Source organism: Littorina saxatilis, linkage group LG14 (genome assembly GCF_037325665.1).
Source record: "Littorina saxatilis isolate snail1 linkage group LG14, US_GU_Lsax_2.0, whole genome shotgun sequence".
Classification (NCBI taxonomy): Eukaryota; Metazoa; Mollusca; class Gastropoda; order Littorinimorpha; family Littorinidae; genus Littorina; species Littorina saxatilis.
The window spans coordinates 42,665,416-42,688,080 of NC_090258.1; the positions used below are offsets into that span (position 1 = coordinate 42,665,416).

General features: G+C 43.2%; 3 long non-coding RNA genes across 9 annotated transcripts in view; 2 read left to right on the top strand and 1 right to left on the bottom strand.

Annotated features, from left to right (window-relative positions):
- The first annotated feature begins 8,311 nt into the window (after positions 1-8,311).
- LOC138947812 (uncharacterized) overlaps positions 8,312-22,665 on the top strand; it is a 28,485-nt gene continuing 14,131 nt past the window's right edge. Inside the window, exon 1 of the long non-coding RNA XR_011449820.1 lies at positions 8,312-8,620. This is a non-coding gene — a long non-coding RNA (uncharacterized lncRNA). The remainder of the gene's footprint in view (positions 8,621-22,665) is intronic.
- On the top strand, positions 9,166-10,634 carry LOC138947811 (uncharacterized). The gene is made up of 2 exons (XR_011449819.1): positions 9,166-9,599; positions 10,333-10,634. It is a non-coding gene; the product is annotated as an uncharacterized lncRNA (long non-coding RNA).
- Positions 11,840-22,176, bottom strand: LOC138947810 (uncharacterized). Of its 7 annotated transcripts, none has more exons than XR_011449812.1 (4): positions 21,908-22,176; positions 16,116-16,197; positions 14,649-14,879; positions 11,840-12,038 (listed from the first exon to the last, which is right to left on the bottom strand). It is a non-coding gene; the product is annotated as an uncharacterized lncRNA (long non-coding RNA). The 7 variants fall into 7 exon arrangements; XR_011449816.1 differs by lacking the exon at positions 21,908-22,176 and adding an exon at positions 21,821-21,839; XR_011449813.1 differs by lacking the exon at positions 21,908-22,176 and adding an exon at positions 21,717-21,735.

Sequence of the window (22,665 nt, forward strand, 5' to 3'; positions counted from 1 at the left end):
GTCAAACACTCTTTAGGAAAAATGTAAAAATATGAAATTCCGTGGTGGAGGGTCACATATTACCTTTGCAAATAATCAAACTGTATCTGTGAAGAGAAGTTAGCTCCATCAACTCGGCTTGCAGGTCTTGTCGGCAAGGTGCTGATCCCGCTCAGCACGAGGAATGGCCTCTGAGCGGAACAAGACATTTTCCAAAATTGCTCTTGGCCTCGCACTTTGTCAAGACGTGATATGTGTAGGTAGCTATCTCCACCACCTGTAAGGAAGGAGTAGATAAGCATACGATTATTCCTCATATCTTATTAGGTGTAGGTGTGCTTGTGTGCGTGTGTGTGTGTGTGTGTGTGTGTGTGTGTGTGTGTGCGTGCGTGCTTGCGTGCGTGCGTGTGTGTGTGTGTGTGTGTGTGTGTGTGTGTGTGTGCGTGCGTGCTTGCGTGCGTGCGTGTGTGTGTGTGTGTGTGTTTGTGTCTGTGTCTGTGTGTGTGTGTGTCTTTGTCTGTGTGTACACATATATCTTCCCAAAACTCTCTCCCAATCTCTCGTATGTCTTATCTCAACAATAGTGACGTTGCGGGGAAGACGGGACCGACAACGACGACTGAACCGAGACAGGTGTGTTGTCGAGTGGCGTCATCGCGCGCACCGACACTAGTAGCGTTTGCGGGGAGAACGAGCGCCAGTGGCCTGAAGAATAAAACTCCTTGACGCCCAAACGGGGTTTGATACGACGTTTAGCGACGAAGCCCTTCGGGGCATGTTTTGGGTGGTGGGGAACACACATTTCAGAAATATGAATTGTATGGACAATAAATAATCTTGTGTGTGACCGTCCAGGCCCGGTCACACAGCCCAAAAGTCGCGTAAACGCATGAATCACGCATAACATTTGGTTGTGCGTGCTTGTCGGTCGAGAATTCGACCATTTTCGCTGATTTACGCGATGAAAATCACCGATGAATTGCGCAAGAACTGCGGAAAGATCACGCAAAAATCACTAACAAACCACGCACTACAGCGCATTGCTACGCAAAGGTCCACGGAAAACCACGTATAAACTGCGCACTATCATTTATGAACTGCGTATGAATCGCGCATGATTCGCGCATGAACTGCGCAAGGAATGCGCGGCAGCGCGCACGTCCGTTCCGCGCGTATATAAACTGATGCAACCGCGGCGCCTTGGCATTCCCGTTTCAACAGTCGCGAACGATCACTGATATTCCACGCATATTTCGCGCATTGTTCGCGTAAGAACTACGCAAACTACGCAGAAATTACGTAAAACAGCGCAATACTGCGTACACTCCTTCGCGAAGCCGAGTTTTGAGCTGCTGAAAACCTGGAATCGCGTAAAGCGCCGATCCGGCGAACATCGGCGGACAACTACGGAGGTTCCACGTGAGAGAAACTGATGAAAAGCGCAAATCGCGCATGTATCGCGTGAGGATCGAATTTCGTGCGTGATTCTTGCGTGTACGCGACTTTTGGGCTGTGTGACCGGGCCTTTACACCCTGATTTTAAAAAAGAACGAAAAAAGAAACGACCTTCAGACCATAACATTCCTTGTTAAGCCAAGTAAGCCACCCTCTCTTTCAGTCTTAATAGACGAGGAACCAAATCGGAAAAAGGCGCTTTGTTTAGGAGTTTAATGCACAGGGGGTACTCCTGGGTAAATTTGGTATCATTTTAAAAGATAAATGCATACAGCCTCTCACCCAATCTTTCTAGGAACCCAAAAGTGGCAGCAGCTATACGTATAACGCAATCTTGAGGAGAAGTAGACAAGATATTTTGAAAAGTATACTGCACAAAAAACCCACTTTGTTGCGAAAAATGCCAGTGAGTAAGTATTACTGAATTTGTTATCAGACTAGTACTAGTGGAAGGCGTAAGACAGCAAATAAAACGCGTGTTTGACCGTAGCACTTAAGAGCGTCATCAGGCCATGAATTTCAGAAATTGTGTTACGTCATGCCGTGTTTACTTTTCTTGATAATGTCAATAGTCCATGAGGACGTTGTATTGGACATACTCTGATTAAATACAAGTCAGAAGAAAAGTGTGATCATCGGGCTTCTTGTAGAAAGTAACGATTTGGAGATACATCTTAAACACAAAATGTGAGAGTTCTTTATAGAAGTACACCCCCTAATTTTAAAAATCAAAATTCTGCCCGGAAAGTATTTTGCTCTCATTATGACAGGTTGGAATAAATTTGATGGACTTGATATGTATGTTATAACATAGATAAATGCCTGGTCAACACGCAGGTGTAGTATTTAAAAAGATACACGTAAAAACATTATTGTGAGAGACAGTCAATTTGTTATTAACTTTTCTGAGACAAAATACCCCTTTGAGTGCGTACGTACCCTGACAATTTCAGCCAGTGCTGGTTTCTATCTGAATTGCATGTTATCCTCCGAATTACTCCTCAATATAAAGTCAGATGATCAAATATATCGCGATGGGCAATGAGTGTCATGTTTCTTAATGTTATACATAGAAAATAGGTTGTGAACTGTTTCTGTCGGTTTTACGTTTCACTGAAAGAACCATGCATTAATGTGTAAAACAACACAATCTGGTGAATTTCATGTGAGCGGAACAAAACAGGACAATTTAGTTTATGTAGTTACTGAATGTAGATTAAGCTTGCAGGGCGTTATTTGAACATCGCAACGACAGCGATGACGTCACGCGTGACGTCAATGTTACAGGTAGGCAAGGTGTGGAGTGTAGAATGAGCCGTGCATGATGGTCGGAAAGATAGACTGCCTACAATACACAGAGCAATCGATACTTACTCTAACAAGGTGTGGAGTCTAGAATGAGCAGTGCATGATGGTCGGAAAGATAGACTGCCTACAATACACACAGCAAACGGTACTCACTCGAAAAAGGTGTGGAGTGGAGAATGAGCAGTGCATGATGGTCGGAAAGATAGACTGCCTACAATACACAGAGCAAACGGTACTCACTCGAAAAAGGTGTGGAGTGGAGAATGAGCAGTGCATGATGGTCGGAAAGATAGACTGCCTACAATACACAGAGCAATCGATACTTACTCGAAAAAGGTGTGGAGTGTAGAATGAGCAGTGCATGATGGTCGGAAAGAAATCTGATAGACTGCCGACAATACACAGAGCAAACGGTACTCACTCCAAAAAGGTGTGGAGTGGAGAATGAGCAGTGCATGATGGTCGGAAAGATAGACTGCCTACAATACACAGAGCAAACGGTACTCACTCGAAAAAGGTGTGGAGTGTAGAATGAGCAGTGCATGATGGTCGGAAAGATAGACTGCCTACAATACACACAGCAATCGGTACTCACTCAAAAAAGGTGTGTCTTGTGAAAGGCATATGAATGTGCTATCTAAATTGTTTTGTGGTGACACTCAGCAAAAGAAGCATCAATTCCCAACTGGAAGGCAAACCATCTCAACTACACTGTGCACAAACAAAGAGGATATATCTTCAGTGCGACACATCTCATGTTAGGCAGCAATGTTTATGCCAGAAATATATGGGTATAATTATGACGATTTGCCTTTCTACTGCTCAAAAATTGGTTTAAAGGATTTGAGCATTATTTTGGTATGACATCACAGGTCCCTGTCCATGTAAATACCTACTCACATAAATAAGGGGTTTTGACAGCATGATTCTCTTTAAACCGTCAAAAAGGCAAATAAAACTAAGCACTATTTCACATGTTTTACACCAGTGAGTTTTGTTGGAGTTTTAGCTAACAGGGCATACCCACTTCGTTTAATTTTGCCGCGCAGTCAGGCTGATCTAGCGTGTGAAAGAGAGCGCCCACAAGGTTGAGAAGTAAGACGATTGAACAATTAGTCTCGGAGATAAATAGTTCCCAATGAGGATCCTTGTGTTCAAAGAACGGTTATGAGAAAACGGCGTAAACAGTTCTCAAAATGGTGTCAATTATTAATAAAACATTTTGAAAATGATCGCTTTATTGCAAGAAAGAGGTTGAAGATGACAAAACCACTTTGCACAATGAGTCTGTGGTGTTCAAAGTACCTACAAAATGCTGAGAACCCAAAATACGTTTTTGAATCAGCATTTCGGGCCATCTGTGGCCTTAATGTATAAGAATAAAGACGCTTGTGAAAACGATTTTTGGTTTAGCACTTGTTAAATGGTTTCATTTGGAAGCAATACGCATCAGACAGCTAAGATAATTATGTGATGAGAGAACTATTCTCTTTCCTGTGTTTAAATGTTCACATTACATCTTACCTGTCTGAGTGGTTCTCACCTTCGTGCCGTGGGAAGGTGCCAAAACAAAGTATGACGATCCGTTTCACCTCATAATGTTATACTTATTTTGGTTGTTTATTTGTTTTAATTCTTTTATCTCACCTGCGCTGTTGGAAAAGCTGTTGAAATGTGCCCAGGTAAACATCAAATTAACTGCCTGTCTATTGATCAGCGGTATTTGCGTCTTTGGTCCTTTGGAATATGAGAATGCAAATGTGCGTGTGTGTGTGTGTGTGTGTGTGTGTGTGTGTGTGTGTGTGTGTGTGTGTATGTGTGTGTTGTGTGTGTGAATGTATGTGTGTATGTGTGTGTGTGTGTGTGTGTGTGTGTGTGTGTGTGTGTGTGTGTGTGTGTGTGTGTGTGTGTGTGTGTGTTTGTATGTGTGTGTGTGTCGATAGTGTCCAGAAGTTAAATTGCTGTTGGAAAAACAGACGACTAGAGATATTTGTGTGTATAATTAAAGGCCCACACCGCCTGGTATAAACAGTTCCACCGTCTTTGATCTAGTCAGGCTGTTACCAGGAACAAGACCATCCTTCCACTTGGTCAATTACTAACACTCAGCACCCTGACTGATCTATCCAGGCTGTTACCAGGAACACGACCACCCTTCCACTTGGTCAATTACTAACACTCAGCACCCTGACTGATCTATCCAGGCTGTTACCAGGAACACGACCACCCTTCCACTTGGTCAATTACTAACACTCAGCACCCTGACTGATCTATCCAGGCTGTTACCAGGAACACGACCACCCTTCCACTTGGTCAATTACTAACACTCAGCACCCTGACTGATCTATCCAGGCTGTTACCAGGAACACGACCACCCTTCCACTTGGTCAATTACTAACACTCAGCACCCTGACTGATCTATCCAGGCTGTTACCAGGAACACGACCACCCTTCCACTTGGTCAATTACTAACACTCAGCACCCTGACTGATCTATCCAGGCTGTTACCAGGAACACGACCACCCTTCCACTTGGTCAATTACTAACACTCAGCACCCTGACTGATCTATCCAGGCTGTTACCAGGAACACGACCACCCTTCCACTTGGTCAATTACTAACACTCAGCACCCTGACTGATCTATCCAGGCTGTTACCAGGAACACGACCACCCTTCCACTTGGTCAATTACTAACACTCAGCACCCTGACTGATCTATCCAGGCTGTTACCAGGAACACGACCACCCTTCCACTTGGTCAATTACTAACACTCAGCACCCTGACTGATCTATCCAGGCTGTTACCAGGAACACGACCACCCTTCCACTTGGTCAATTACTAACACTCAGCACCCTGACTGATCTATCCAGGCTGTTACCAGGAACACGACCACCCTTCCACTTGGTCAATTACTAACACTCAGCACCCTGACTGATCTATCCAGGCTGTTACCAGGAACACGACCACCCTTCCACTTGGTCAATTACTAACACTCAGCACCCTGACTGATCTATCCAGGCTGTTACCAGGAACACGACCACCCTTCCACTTGGTCAATTACTAACACTCAGCACCCTGACTGATCTATCCAGGCTGTTACCAGGAACACGACCACCCTTCCACTTGGTCAATTACTAACACTCAGCACCCTGACTGATCTATCCAGGCTGTTACCAGGAACACGACCACCCTTCCACTTGGTCAATTACTAACACTCAGCACCCTGACTGATCTATCCAGGCTGTTACCAGGAACACGACCACCCTTCCACTTGGTCAATTACTAACACTCAGCACCCTGACTGATCTATCCAGGCTGTTACCAGGAACACGACCACCCTTCCACTTGGTCAATTACTAACACTCAGCACCCTGACTGATCTATCCAGGCTGTTACCAGGAACACGACCATCCTTCCACTTGGTCAATTACTAACACTCAGCACCCTGACTGATCTATCCAGGCTGTTACCAGGAACACGACCACCCTTCCACTTGGTCAATTACTAACACTCAGCACCCTGACTGATCTATCCAGGCTGTTACCAGGAACACGACCACCCTTCCACTTGGTCAATTACTAACACTCAGCACCCTGACTGATCTATCCAGGCTGTTACCAGGAACACGACCATCCTTCCACTTGGTCAATTACTAACACTCAGCACCCTGACTGATCTATCCAGGCTGTTACCAGGAACACGACCACCCTTCCACTTGGTCAATTACTAACACTCAGCACCCTGACTGATCTATCCAGGCTGTTACCAGGAACACGACCACCCTTCCACTTGGTCAATTACTAACACTCAGCACCCTGACTGATCTATCCAGGCTGTTACCAGGAACACGACCACCCTTCCACTTGGTCAATTACTAACACTCAGCACCCTGACTGATCTATCCAGGCTGTTACCAGGAACACGACCACCCTTCCACTTGGTCAATTACTAACACTCAGCACCCTGACTGATCTATCCAGGCTGTTACCAGGAACACGACCACCCTTCCACTTGGTCAATTACTAACACTCAGCACCCTGACTGATCTATCCAGGCTGTTACCAGGAACACGACCACCCTTCCACTTGGTCAATTACTAACACTCAGCACCCTGACTGATCTATCCAGGCTGTTACCAGGAACACGACCACCCTTCCACTTGGTCAATTACTAACACTCAGCACCCTGACTGATCTATCCAGGCTGTTACCAGGAACACGACCACCCTTCCACTTGGTCAATTACTAACACTCAGCACCCTGACTGATCTATCCAGGCTGTTACCAGGAACACGACCACCCTTCCACTTGGTCAATTACTAACACTCAGCACCCTGACTGATCTATCCAGGCTGTTACCAGGAACACGACCACCCTTCCACTTGGTCAATTACTAACACTCAGCACCCTGACTGATCTATCCAGGCTGTTACCAGGAACACGACCACCCTTCCACTTGGTCAATTACTAACACTCAGCACCCTGACTGATCTATCCAGGCTGTTACCAGGAACACGACCACCCTTCCACTTGGTCAATTACTAACACTCAGCACCCTGACTGATCTATCCAGGCTGTTACCAGGAACACGACCATCCTTCCACTTGGTCAATTACTAACACTCAGCACCCTGACTGATCTATCCAGGCTGTTACCAGGAACACGACCACCCTTCCACTTGGTCAATTACTAACACTCAGCACCCTGACTGATCTATCCAGGCTGTTACCAGGAACACGACCACCCTTCCACTTGGTCAATTACTAACACTCAGCACCCTGACTGATCTATCCAGGCTGTTACCAGGAACACGACCACCCTTCCACTTGGTCAATTACTAACACTCAGCACCCTGACTGATCTATCCAGGCTGTTACCAGGAACACGACCATCCTTCCACTTGGTCAATTACTAACACTCAGCACCCTGACTGATCTATCCAGGCTGTTACCAGGAACAAGACCATCCTTCCACTTGGTCAATTACTAAACATGATCAGCCTGCGTGCTCTCTGTGCACACTTGTATTTATTTAAATAATCGATTTTGTAAAAGGCGCTGGTGCCTTTTTTTCAGAATTAATTCATGAACGCAATTCAACTCACGATCACCACAAGAAGCAGTCAGGGTGCTGAGTGTTGGTATGTGACCAAGTGGAGGGATGGTCTTGTCCCATGTACAATTAGCCTGGGCAGATCAGTCAGGGTGCTGAGTGTTGGTATGTGACCAAGTGGAGGGAGGGTCTTGTCCCATGTACAATTAGCCTGGCCAGATCAGTCAGGGTGCTGAGTGTTGGTATGTGACCAAGTGGAGGGAGGGTCTTGTCCCATGTACAATTAGCCTGGCCAGATCTGATGGAGACAGTGAGGCGAGCTGTGTACACCAGGCGGAGTCGGCCTTTAATTCTATGTATTATCAATTGCTTCCAGAAGGTAAATTAAGTTTATAAAACAAATAGCACATTAAACAGATTTCAGGGTATAATTATACGTAAATCTTCGTAATGTCAATTGTTAAATTGCTTATTTAAAGGCAAAAGACGAGAGGGATGGTTGTCTTAAGTACATAACACCGAGCGTCGTCAACCACAACGGTATCTTTACACCAGTGCTATTGCCAGCAGACGTTGTTGTTTTCAGTACATAACACCGAGCATCGTCAACCGCTACGGTATCTTTACACCAGTACTATTGCCAGCAGACGTTGTTGTTTTCAGTACATAACACCGAGCGTCGTCAACCACAACGGTATTGATACAGCAGTACTATTGCCAGCAGACGTTGTTGTTTTCAGTACATAACACCGAGCATCGTCAACCACTACGGTATTGATACAGCAGTGCTATTGCCAGCAGACGTTGTTGAGACGAAAACTTCACAGGTATACCTTCTTCTTTTTCTGTACGGGTGATCCTCCTCATCCTCATCCTCATCCTCATCCTCATCCTCATCCTCATCCTCATCCTCATCCTCAACCTCATCCTCATCCTCATCCTCATCCTCATCATCATCACCAACCTCTCCCCCCCCTGTTGCGTGTCCTGGAAAACGACGCGACACCTTATCGTCACGTGGAGACGAGGAAGATACTGCCACTACCGGCATCGACACCGTCGCCGTTTCAACTGACACTATGGGGGCCCAATCGGAATGGGGTTAACCAGTGACAGTGTGTTCCCCTCTGTCCTCCTCCCTGCGACCTTGCTTTTGTCTTACGGACTGAGATTAATGGACTGCGATATTAATCCGATAGATAGTATCTTCATTTTTCTACTTACAGTAAAATGGCCAATCTAAATATTTGCTCATTAAATGTCCGTGGTCTGAGAAATAAAATAAAACGAAAAACATTATTTTATAAATGTTCAAAGGAGCGCTACGATATAATTTGTTTGCATGAAACGTATATAACGCACAGCGACATTATCCAGTGGGAACTGGAATGGGGAGGGAAAATATTTTACAGTACGGCTACTAACCACAGTAAAGGACAAGTGATTCTCGTACGTAAACATTTTCCATATGAAGTGAACTGCACCCTAAGCACTCAACGCATTGTTGCGATTGAAGTTCATCTGGAGGAGAATAATTTGCACATTGTTAAAGGGATAGTATCCGCCGGAAAAGGCCTTCAGATCGCTTTCAAAGCTTCACCATAAGATTCTATGTTACAAATAATGCTACCATCCACGAGGAATAACTTTACTTTGCAAATTCAACAGTTTTGATAGCTAATTAACTGTCGTAAAAGAATCCAAGGAAAGAGCACTCTTGTAATGGTTGGGTGATTTCCCTTTGTCCAATTCAGTTGTCACAACAATCAAAATGGCGTCTCTCGGCGATTATTTTAGTCTGACAAGGTGAGTGTTACATAGTAAACGTTATCTGACAGAAAATAATGCTTTCAATGAGACAGTCAGTATCTGTTTACAAGTTGCTCTGAGCAGGACTGCAAAGCCTGAATCGATCATGCGAGTCAAATAGCTCTGGTGCACTCCGAATCATTCGCCGCCTTGATAGAGATCATTCAGTACTGGTAGTACTTAGTCCGATTATCTTGGACATGTTTGTTGCCTGTTGGTGATCCTTTCAAATATATGTCTCTGAAGTTGCACTTTTACTCCCTTACGTATATGCATTGTCATGTCACTGATCGATCACTTGGAACAGTAAACGTGCGCTTTGCGTGCAAGACGGAGTTCGAAGCAGTCACATATTTCACCGAACATGAGAGAGCTCTGAAAATCGTGTTTATTCTCAGAGTAACCCAAAAGAGAAGACATACTTATCCCACTGAACAGTCCCACTGAACAGTGTCGAGGAAATCATTGTCTTGTGCATTTGTTGTGTGTGTGTGTGTGCCTGTGCCTTTGTGTGTTCTCAGACTTGTGTATGCATGATCACTGTGTGTGTGTGCGCGCGTGTGTGTGTGTGTGTGTGTGTGCGTGCGCATGCAGGGGAGTATGTCAAACTCAAGTGAGCTTTTCTTGAAGTTGATGATGATTGAAGTTTGATACAATAACTCATTAACTGTAACTGTAAGGTGGATTGATGAATAGTGTATCCTTTTCATGAATTTGTCTTTATTTCCAGGCTATGGAAGTTTCATGTTCAAAACAACAACAGAGCTGCCCCTGCAAGAGAAAAGGTGCGGAGGCAGGATAGGGAGAGGAATTAGCAGTCTCTATGTGTGGGCAGATGAAGAGGAAAGGACTGGTCTAAGTCCTCTCAAACTGAAATTGGTTTGCTGGGGAAGAAGGCTGATCCAAAAAACAACACCGCCCTCCAAGTCCAACCCTCCTCTAAACTCAATAATTCCAGTAAGTACCTTTTTATTCTGCAAGATTTGTTAGGTGGATGACTTTGTTGCAGGGTATATTAAATAATGACAAAAAGTGAGGTTTGCAGGTCTCAGTCGCAAATTATATTACTGGTGCCTATTGTTTGTTGCTATTCTAGTGAATGTGTATACATATATTTATTTCCTATTTTCAGAAGATAATGACAAATAATTAAAATTGTGTGCACTTAAATGTCACTACACACAACCTTTTAGTGTCTCATAAAGGGAAATACATATGAACAGTCCCCACAATTGGGGTGCTGTACCATGAAACCCCTCTTTTAAAAACCTTTACAATTCAAGATCTCCCCTATTTTAAGACCTTGTGTTTCAGATGTTTAGGTCATAACCTGTGCAAATTTACCTTCATTGTAAGACTTCTTGCTTTTTAAGACCTTATTTTCTCAGATTTTGGGGGGTCGTAAAAGGGGGTTCCACTGTATTCTAAAATATGAATTCTTGTTTACTGTTTAAACTACACCCATTTGCTCTTTGTAAATGAAGGATATTTTTCAGATTGATTATTTCTGCCTCCATACTGATCTTTATAATATATGACACATTGGCGAGCAGATTCCATGATCATGCTAAAAATGTAGGAAGTCATAATTATGATGTTTAGGTTTTAGAATTGTGTATGCCTTGCAGTTCAAATTCATGTCTGCCTTCCTGTTCAATTGTTTAAAAATCAAGACAATCCCTGAGACACATTTTCCAACCACATGTCACACAGCAGTTCTGCTTGAAACATCAGAATCGAATAGTATACCAAACAGGCCTTTATGCGGTTTAGCACTTGACTACTGCTGCTTCAATACCACTTGTGCAGAAAAAAAATTAGAGATACAGTGGAGCCCTTCTTTTAAGATATTACAAACTCAATTAAAGATCAAAACTTGACTAAATGTAAAAAGCAATACGTGTTAGAATGGAGGTTATAAACAGAAATCTGAGAAAGTAATGTCTAAAAAGACAAATGTTTAGAAAAAAAAGGCGGGGGGGGGGGGGGGGGGGAGTTGGCAAACTTAGGTTTTACTGTTCAATGCATGGGTAAACTGGGCATTCATTCCAAGTACCTAAAGATGTGTAACTGGCACTTTTGCTCATCGGTAGTACTGGAACACAATTTTACACAGTGCGTCAGAATGCCTCTGGAAAGCCTATGCCTACAAGTAAATCCCCCGCCCCCCCCCACCACACACACACACATCTTTTACTCACACCCGCACCCCATTACATAGATGAATAGATTACAAATACTATTCTTTTACTTTTTATTTTCACACTTTTTCTTGCATTTGGTTCATGTTTATTATTTGAAGTTTGATTCTGAATCAAGCGTCTTTAGTGATGGATGGTTTTCTGTGTATGCTCCAGGACTTCAAGGCACGGGTGCTTGATGACAGCAGGCTCCCACTGGCCCACACACAGAGAAGAGATTGGAGGTGCCCTCGCCCTGGAAGAAGAAGAGGATGGGAATATCAATAAAACAAAACGATACGCAACATTCACACAGCTTACATTGTGGACATACATATTTGGCTATTTGGGTGAAGGTGTAAGAGCCGCCATACATGTGCAGTTGCTGTGTATGGGTCATAGGAATGACAATTTAGATCCAACTGGCCAGAACACTGACTTTCGTCCTAGTCGCTTGTATTGAAGTACATTGTGGTGTTATATGAAGTACATTTGGTTGGGGGTTGGTGTAACCATACTCTGTATTTACCACCGTTCTGAATTTGTGTATGTTTTATCTCTCAAACTCAAAGCACATTGTTTTTTGATTTTTCTATGTACCTTAAACTACTTTTTCAGCACCCGCAGTACCTAGTTAACGCCCATCCTCCAACATTTGGATCAGTGTCGTCAACATATGTTGTGTGTATGTGTGTTTTTTAAATGATGTGCACAGTTCTGCACCCTGTAGTGACATTGTCATTCTAGGGAATGCTGAAAGACAACTATAATGTTTATTTAATACTCTGGTCACTGGAGTATCTGGATAGCCCTGTGAAAAGAAGATGGAGATGAGAGAGCGTCTTCGGAAGTTGAAGAGGTCTGATTTTAGTGATTTAAGGGAGCATGTGAAACGACCAGTGTTTGGTTACGCCATTTCCTATGGATTGGATCAGTATCAATGACTGACTGACTGACTATTCACTTTGTGGTTTTTAGGATGTGTGTTTATTCACTCTCAGTGAATTTTTTGTTGGGTTTTTAGTGTTTTTTTCTTCTGTTTAGACACTTGCATATCAGGCGAAAGATACTTACAGGGTGACTAATTGTGCACAGATACATCTCCTATTAAAATGTTCACACCAAGATACCAAATATCACCATTTCTAACGAGGAACTGATCCTGCACAGGCACAGTACCTAGTAAACGCCCCACCCCCTACTTTGGGCAAAATCTGTGCATAAAGCGGATGGACAATTAAAAGGCAGTTTACAGTACTAATATTTTTCCTCATTACATTTAGTCAAGTTTTGACTAAATGTTTTAACGTAGACGGGGGAATGGAGACGAGGGTCATGGTGTATGTGCGTGTGTGTGTGTGTGTGTCTGTCTGTGTGTGTAGAGCGATTCAGACTGAACTACTGGACCGATCTTTATGAAATTTTACATGAGAGTTCCTGGGTATGATATCCCCGAACGTTTTTTTTTCATTTTTTTGATAAATGTCTTTGATGACGTCATATCCGGCTTTTCGTGAAAGTTGAGGCGGCACTGTCACGCCCTCATTTTTCAACCAAATTGGTTGAAATTTTGGTCAAGTAATCTTCGACGAATCCCGGACTTCGGTATTGCATTTCAGCTTGGTGGCTTAAAAATTAATTAATGACTTTGGTCATTAAAAATCTGAAAATTGTAAAAAAAAAAAAAAATTTTTTAAAACGATCCAAATTTACATTCATCTTATTCTCCATCATTTGCTGATTCCAAAAACATATAAATATGTTATATTTGGATTAAAAACACGCTCTGAAAATTAAATATATAAAAATTAATATGAAAGTCCTGTTCCCCCTTGCTAAAGAAACTTCATTGGCTCCCTGTAGAGCTGAGAATCCAATATAAGTGCTGCTGTATCTGCTACAAAATAATATCTGGCTCAGCCCCATCCTACCTGTCTGACCTGTTCACACTCTATACACCCTCACGATCCCTCCGCTCCTCTGTAGACACTAGAATATTCCGTCTATCTTCTTTTAGTCGCAAACAGCACGGCCAGAGAGCCTTCTCCCACTCTGCTGCCGCTGCGTGGAACTCTCTCCCTTACTCTATCCGACACTGCCAAACATTCTGTTCCTTCAAATCAAACCTTAAAACACACTTCTTCACCCAGTATTTTGATTAATTTTATTTCAACATGGTGCATTTTTGAATCAGGTGTTTGAATGTTTGAATGTTTTGCCTGTGTTAGTATGCTTGCAGATTGTATTGATGTAGTGTTTGAGTTTCGTTGTTCACTTGTGTGCTGAATGCTGCTGCACATGCTTTTGCTTTGCTTTGTATGTATTATGTATGTTTGTCATTGTAAAGCGCTTTGAGAATGTAAAGCGCTCTATAAATCTCCCATATTATTATTATTATTATTATTATTAAAATTAAATTTTCGAAATCAATTTAAAAACACTTTTATCTTATTCCTTGTCGGTTCCTGATTCCAAAAACATATAGATATGATATGTTTGGATTAAGAACACGCTCAGAAAGTTAAAACAAAGAGAGGTACAGAAAAGCGTGCTATCCTTCTGAGCGCAACTGCTACCCCGCTCTTCTTGTCAATTTCACTGTCTTTGCCGTGAGCGGGTGACTGACGATGCTACGAGTATGCGGTCTTGCTGCGTTGCATTGCGTTCAGTTTCATTCTGTGAGTTTGACAGCTACTTGACTAAATGTTGTATTTTCGCCTTACGCGACTTGTTTTAATTTCTAGTCTCAGTATAGTTTCGTGTAGGTATTGGGATAATTGGAGTTACAGGTATATATACATGTGATTTCACTTGCAATTCTTTGCATAAAATAAACTCAAATGAGCAGACATAAAGGTGCACCTACAATTATTGTGACTGTTGCTGTAAAACAATTTCCTTGGTAGATGGAGGGCATTGTGGGGACCAGATGTGTAGACCGTGGGATTAGATAGACTTGGGGGTTCTGGCTTGTAGAAAACTTCCCTGCTGCTCCGCCTTTTGGGGACGAACTTTGTGTTCAGTGATGTGTGCATAGGACTTTGCAACGTCAACCTCCACTGCAAACCATCTTTGTATTGTAGACACTATATTGTACCTGCAGAGAAAGATCACTTTTAGCTGTGCAGTGGAACCCTCATTTACAGCCCCCCCCCCCCCCTTCTTTAAGATCCTGTTTTTTTGGATTTTATGTTTATAATCTCTGTAAATTTACTCCCCCTGTTTAAGACGTAGCTGATTTTCTCAGCATTTTACAAGTTCCACTGTAGTATTTCCCTCTGCAGCATTATTGTCAGTCAAAAGGGATACACAATCTGGCACAAAGAACAGCTGACATGAACAATAAAGTCTGGGGAAGGGTCCTGAAAGTATCTTGATTAATGCGTTGAATTGACAGGTCTAGTAAACCTTGTGCAGAACAAATATGTGTTGAAGAGTGCTCATTGACATGTTGCAGCAAGCCAAGCCATAATTATACCCTGTTGAAGTAATACAAATCATGGGTGTGGGTTATATTAATTCACATCTTTTATATGATTGAAATGCATAATTCGAAGACTTGTTTCTGAAAATGTGTACATTTGCATTTAAGATCTACATGGAATAAAACTGACACTGTTCTCGACAATTGAGTATGTTTTTGTGTGCGCATGTTGCTTAGTTTATTGATAATAATTGACTTTGGGTCAAGTTGTAACCACGAGTTTTGTAGCAAAGGTGCAATGATAAAAATAGACAGAAGATAATCAGATAATAAGACACTGGGCTGCAAATTGCTTTCAATTGTCATTGTATTTATCTGTAAAATCATCATGGTTTCCATGGCATGTATAATGCAGTGGAACCCCCCTTTTAAGACCCCAAATTTAAAACTCCCTCCTTTTTAAAACCTTGTTTTCTCACATTTTCTGTTCATAACTTCTGTAAAATTACCCCCATTTTAAGACTCATTCCTTTTTAAGACTTGATTTTCTCAGATTGTTTGAGGTCTTAAAAGGGGGGTGCCACTGTCGTTATAATGCATCTTCAGAAATTGAAGACACATGCTGCAGTTTTGTTATAACCATGAAGAAGAAAAATACTGTTTACAGTGTCTTATCCTCTAACTACATCTTTTTAAAGACTCCATAACTTTTAATCACTCAGTCAACAATTCCTCTCTGTATGGCTGCAGTTCAAGTAAACCAGAAATGGTAAACCATTGCCACACTCAAGGAATTGGTTCCTGGCAACTTATGTCGGGTGCGCAGCCTGAGAGAGACACGACAGAGATAGTTGCTCAAGATAAAAGATAAGCTTGACTTACACCAAAATTATGAACATTTAAACTCACCTTACTGATCTTTTTGTCTGAAATATGTTATGCCATTATTGCCACACATTGCAAGAATGTTTGATGTCCGGGTGCTTGGTCCCTGAAAATGTCAGAAAATTGTTATAGTAATTATAGCAACATCTAAAACCACTAAGTGTAAACCAAAGGCTGGCCAATTACATAGTTCTACAGCAACATCAGTTCTGAACATGAAGCTTTGAACATGCACAGCGACACTTAAAATGGCAGTCAAAAAAGAAAGGATGAATGAAATTCTGCCACATTTAGTGTTTGCTTCAATGAACACTGAGGAAGAATGTGTTCTTCATTAAAAGTAACCCTTTCACAAAGCTTCACCAATAAACTTCAATCATAGTTCTTACTGGACAGAAAAACTCATACCACTGACAATATAAAATGTCAGTTATAAATAACATGTTCTGTTGCACAACCTCCAAAGACTGCAAAGAAACAACTGCCCATAAACTGATAAAGCGTTAAAATATCAGTATCACGTGTGCTGACTGACCCTACTTTTTTCCATCTACAATTTTTTTTTTTAGGGGGATTACTCACAGACTGGCTACTCTGTCATTCTCTGTCTCATATACAGTGCACCACAGGAGCTTGTATTCAACCGCCGGTCGATCATTATTTACTTCTGCATGCTTACCCTTACTACGATGATCGACCGGCGTTTTGATACAACCCAGCTAGCAAGCTTTCGTCGGCCGACTGACGATTTCAGTCGGGTGACGTCGTCATATGTCGTGTGTCGTCGTCCGTTGTCGCGCCGATACCGTTTGACTGTGTATAAATGTACGTAATAAACCCCGACATCGGCCCGACGCAATGTTGCTGTCGATAAAATTATGCAGAGTTACGGGAGATAACAAATTGATGATCATTATTTTAACATTTGTTACGTCCCCTGTTCAAGCGTCGGTCCAGCAACGGCGTGACATTATGAGACTGACCATGCAAATGCGAAACTAAATTATTCATATTTGTTGACTTTTTCACATAGGAGTAGGATAATTAATTGTAAGTTTTATTTGCATATTTGCAATCAAATACAGCATGAGCTCAAATCATGAGTTTTACATTTTAAAAATACGCCATCATTTACTTGAAATATTCAAATAGCTTTCCTTACGGTAAACAAGATTGAGTGTGCAAATGGCTGCTGCTTTCCCGCGTGAGCGAATTTTATTTGTTTTCTTAGTTCAAGTTAATATCGAAAGAAGAGACATTTTTGGGAATGTTGGACAGCACATTGATGATATGTTATCCGAGACGAATGTCGCCTCGGGATCTCAATCTGAGTGCTGGTCCCAGTGCCACGTGGTGGCGGTGAGAATAGTTGTGTAGCCAGTGAGTCAGGCTCTTGGCAATGACAATCAGATTCAGACGTCAACTCGAGGACAACCGACGGATGGAGCGAGTAAGTGATTTCGGTTTTTTTTTGGCTCTCAATGTTAGTTTTGCTGTTACAGTGAGGGGGGGGGGGGGGGGAGTACATACTGCTGTATCTTATTCTGTATATGTAGATGTAGGTGTGTTTTGTCCTGTTACAGTGGGGGAGGGGGGTGTTGTACACACTGCTGTAAATATAGATGTAGGTGTGTTTTGTCTTGTTACAGTGGGGGGGGGGGGGGGGTGTGTGTGTACATACTGCTGTAGATGTAGGTGTGTATTGTCCTGTTACAGGGGGGGGGGGGGGTAACATACTTCTGTAGCTGTAGGGGGAGGGGGGTACATACTGCAGTAGTTGTTGGTGATTTTTGCACTGTTACACTGGGGGGGGGGGGGGGGGGGGGTGGAGTACATACTGCTGAATCTGTAGCTGTAAGTGTGGTTTGCACTGTTACACTTGGGGGGGGGGGGGGTGTACATACTGATGTATCTGTAGCTGTAGGTGTGACGTGTATTGCATTGTAACACTTGGGGTGGGGGGGGGGGGTGTACATACTGATCTATCTGTAGCTGGTGGTGTGTTTTGCACTGTTACACACTTGGGGGGGGGGGGGTGTACATACTAACTGCTGAATCTGTAGCTGTATGTGTGTTCTGCACAGTGACACTGGGGGGGGGGGGGGGGGGAGGGGGTTGTACATACTGCTGAATCTGTAGCTGTAGGTGTGTTTTGTACTGTTACACTTGGGGGGGGGGGGGTGTGCATACTGATGTATATGCTTGGCGCTGGTGGACAATATTCACTTTTTTGGCCAAAACACACACTTTTTTGGCCAAAAACGTACATTATTGGCCAAAAAGTGTGTTTTTGGCCAAAAACATGTTTTGGCCAAAACTTTTAAGTGCAAAGTTTTGGCCAAAAAAATATTTGGCCAAATCTAAAACATTTGGCCAAATCTTCACTTTTTTGGCCAAATGTTTTAGATTTGGCCAAATCTTTTTTTGGCCAAAACTTTTGCATTGAAAGTTTTGGCCAAAAAATAGTTTTGGCCAAAACTTCATTTTTTGGCCAAATCTTTGAGTACCCCTTGGCGCTGATAGACAATATTCATTTTTTTGGCCAAAAACGCCAGTTTTGGCCAAAAAAGCAAAGTTTTGGCCAAAAAAGTATACTTTTGGCCAAAAACGCCAGTTTTGGCCAAAAACGCCAGTTTTGGCCAAAAACGCCAGTTTTGGCCAAAACCGCCAGTTTTGGCCAAAAAATTATAGTTTTGGCCAAAAAAGTGAAAATTGTCCACCGTGGACAATATTCACTTTTTTTGCCCAAAACACACTTTTTTGGCCAAAACTGGCGTTTTTGGCCAAAAAAGCAAAGTTTTGGCCAAAAACGCCAGTTTTGGCCAAAACCGCCAGTTTTGGCCAAAACCACCAGTTTTGGCCAAAAAAGCAAAGTTTTGGCCAAAAAAGTATAGTTTTGGCCAAAAACGCCAGTTTTGGCCAAAAACGCAAGTTTTGGCCAAAACCACCAGTTTTGGCAAAAAAAGTGTGTTTTTGGCCAAAATAGTGAATATTGTCCACCAGCGCCAAGCTGCTTGGCGCTGGTGGACAATATTCACTTTTTTTGCCAAAAACACACTTTTTTGGCCAAAAACGTACATTTTTGGCCAAAAAAGCAAAGTTTTGGCCAAAAAAGTATAGTTTCGGCCAAAAACGCCAGTTTTGGCCAAAACCGCCAGTTTTGGCCAAAACCGCCAGTTTTGGCCAAAACCGCCAGTTTTGGCCAAAACCGCCAGTTTTGGCCAAAAAAGTGAATATTGTTCACCAGCGCCAAGCTGCTTGGCGCTGGTGGACAATATTCACTTTTTTTGCCAAAAACACACTTTTTTGGCCAAAACTGGTGGTTTTGGCCAAAAAAGCAAAGTTTTGGCAAAAAAAGTATAGTTTTGGCCAAAAACGCCAGTTTTGGCCAAAAAACGCCAGTTTTGGCAAAGACCACCAGTTTTGGCAAAAAAAGTGTGTTTTTGGCCAAAATAGTGAATATTGTCCACCAGCGCCAAGCTGCTTGGCGCTGGTGGACAATATTCACTTTTTTTGCCAAAAACACACTTTTTTGGCCAAAAACGTACATTTTTGGCCAAAAAAGCAAAGTTTTGGCCCAAAAAGTATAGTTTCGGCCAAAAACGCCAGTTTTGGCCAAAACCGCCAGTTTTGGCCAAAACCGCCAGTTTTGGCCAAAACCGCCAGTTTTGGACAAAACCGCCAGCTTTGGCCAAAACCGCCAGTTTTGGCCAAAACCGCCAGTTTTGGCAAAAAAAGTGCGTTTTTGGCCAAAAAAGTGAATATTGTTCACCAGCGCCAAGCTGCTTGGCGCTGGTGGACAATATTCACTTATTTTGCCAAAAACACACTTTTTTGGCCAAAACTGGCGGTATTGGCCAAAAAAGCAAAGTTTTGGCCAAAAAAGCAAAGTTTTGGCCAAAAAGAGATTTGGCCAAAAAAGTGAATATTGTCCACCAGCGCCAGCAAATACAAAAGATTTTGCCAAAAAAAGATTTGGCCAAACAAAAAAGATTTGGCCAAAAAGTGAAGATTTGGCCAAATCTTTTTTGTTTGGCCAAATCTTTTTTTGGCCAAATCTTTTTGTGGCAGAAGTTTGGCCAAATCTCCCGTTTTAGCTAACATAAACAGTTTTGGCCAAAACTTTTACATAGAAAGTTTTGGCCCCAAAAAAGTTATAGCCAAATCTATTTTATTTGGCCAAATGTGTGGGTTGTTTTGGCCAAATCTTTGTCTTTTTTGGCCAAAACTGGCGGTTTTTGCCAAAAAAAGTGAATATTGTCCACCAGCGCCAAGCATAGATGTAACTAGCTGAAGCTGTAGGTGTGTTATGTTCTGTTACAGTAGGGGGAGGGGGGAGGGGGGTGAACATACTGCTGTTTTTGTAGCTGTTGGTGTGTTTTGCACACAGGGGGGGGGGGGGGGGGGGGATTGGGGTTGTATACTGCTGTATCTGTAGCTCTAGGTGTGTTTTGCGCTCTACACGAGGGAAGGGGGTGGAGTGTTGCATGTTTGGTACTGTTACAGTGGTGGCAGCGGGGGGAGGGGGATGTACATAATTCTGAATCTGTAGCTGTAAATGAGTTTTGTACTGTTACAGTGGTGGGGGGGGGGGGGGGGGGGTTGGGGGTTGTACATACTGCTGTAGCTGTAGGTGTGTTTTGCACTGTTACTAAAGGGGAGGGGAGGTGTACATACTGCTGTAGCTGTAGCTGTAAGTAATTTTTGCACTGTTACACTTGGGGGGTTGTATATACTGCTGAAACTGTTGCTGTAGGTGTGTTTTATACTGTAATACTGAGGGGGGGGGGGGGGTGTATACGGCTGTATCTGTAGCTGTAGGTGTGTTTTGTACTGTTACAGTGAGGGCGGTACGCGGTAGGGGCGGGGGGTTCTACATACTGCTGTATCTCTAGCTGGTGATTTGTTTTGCACTGTTACACTGGGGGGGGGGGGGTTGTACACACTGCTGTATCTGTAGGTTTGTTTGCAACTGTAACACTGGGGGGAGGGGGGGTTATACTGCTGTAGCTGTAGCTGTAAGTGAATTTTGCACTGTTACACTTGGGGGGGGGGGGGGGTGGTGGTGGTACATACTGCTGTATCTGTAGCTGCACCCAGCCAGCAAGACATTAGCGGCCGATAGTCGGCCGAACACCCTTCAAAAAGTCGGGCAGGTGACGTCAAAAGATACGACGCGGGTGTTGGCCCGACTAACTTTTGCAAAGAGGCAACGAGGCGGCCGACAGGCGGCCGAACACCTGTACTATGGCGGCACGCATCCGGTCCGATGTTAATCGGCCCGATGGCTTGTTGGACCTGCGGCCCGACACCTTATGCCGACATCGTCCCGATGTCTTCCCGCTGAAATCGATATCTTCCCGATGTCGGCATAAGGTGTCGGACCGCAGGTCAAACAAGTCATCGGGCCGATTAACATCGGACCGGATGCGTGCCGCCATAGTGCAGGTGTTCGGCCGCCTATGGCCGCATCGTTGCCTCTTTGCAAAAGTTAGTCGGGCCAACACCCGCGTCGTATGTTTTGACGTCACCGGCCCGACTTTTTGAAGGGTGTTCGGCCGATTATCGGCCGCTAATGTCTTGCTGGCTGGGAAGCTCCTGTGCAGTGCACAGACACACACGCACCGTAGTTGCAAACACACACACTGACACTGTGTCCGTGTTCAAACAAAAACAGGAAAACTGGACACATTCGGCCGCTTGATTGATCCTTCATTCGCACTACACACCAGCAGACACACATACAACACGGCAGCAAAATGTGTCCAGGTCTTTCCAAAGTATACACCACAACACTCGCTTTATTTAATACTTACACATCCAGTAGCAGGTTAGAGCTACGTCGCGGCGCACACTGAACGGTAAAACTGACACTCAGTTGAATCCAGCTTTCCGTCTGCTTGCTGATGATAACTTTGCATTTTGTGCGCCGAGCATGTCTTTCTCGTGATTCTGTGTCGTTCGGAGTCAGTCAGCTGCTTTCAGAACCACATGGAGTCGATTTCTTACTGAAACTTGCGGGCTTGTCCCACTGAGCGGCTATCCCATCCGCCATTGTTTTTAGTCGTCATGCTAACGGCACGCGCTCGCGACGAAAACCAGTCCATGACGGCCAATTTTAATCTTCAAATGGTGGAGAGCAGACGTCAAAAAACTCATTTTGATTTAATTATTTAGCATACTTGTGGTGCTTTATTGAGCAAACCGGGCCAGGTGCGTCTTAATTAAGGTACACTAGATTCCCCAAAATCTTCAAATCGGCCGAATTCGACAAAAAACTCTCCAAAATGGCGGCGCGGACACTATATCTTTAATGTATATGGTCCTAATGCTGAAGATGAAAAAGCTGCTTTTTTTCGTGATGTCTATATTTGTAAAGAAAACTCTAATAACGAGATAATCTGCGGGGATTTCAACTGTGTGCTGGATAATAATTTAGATATTATTAGTGGTAGAAATCATAATGTTAAAGACGTTGAGCTATTTAATAAGACGGTAATTGATTCCAATTTAAATGATGTCTGGAGACTTTCACACGCAGAAGAGAAAGATTTCACATGGTCAACAAAATTTC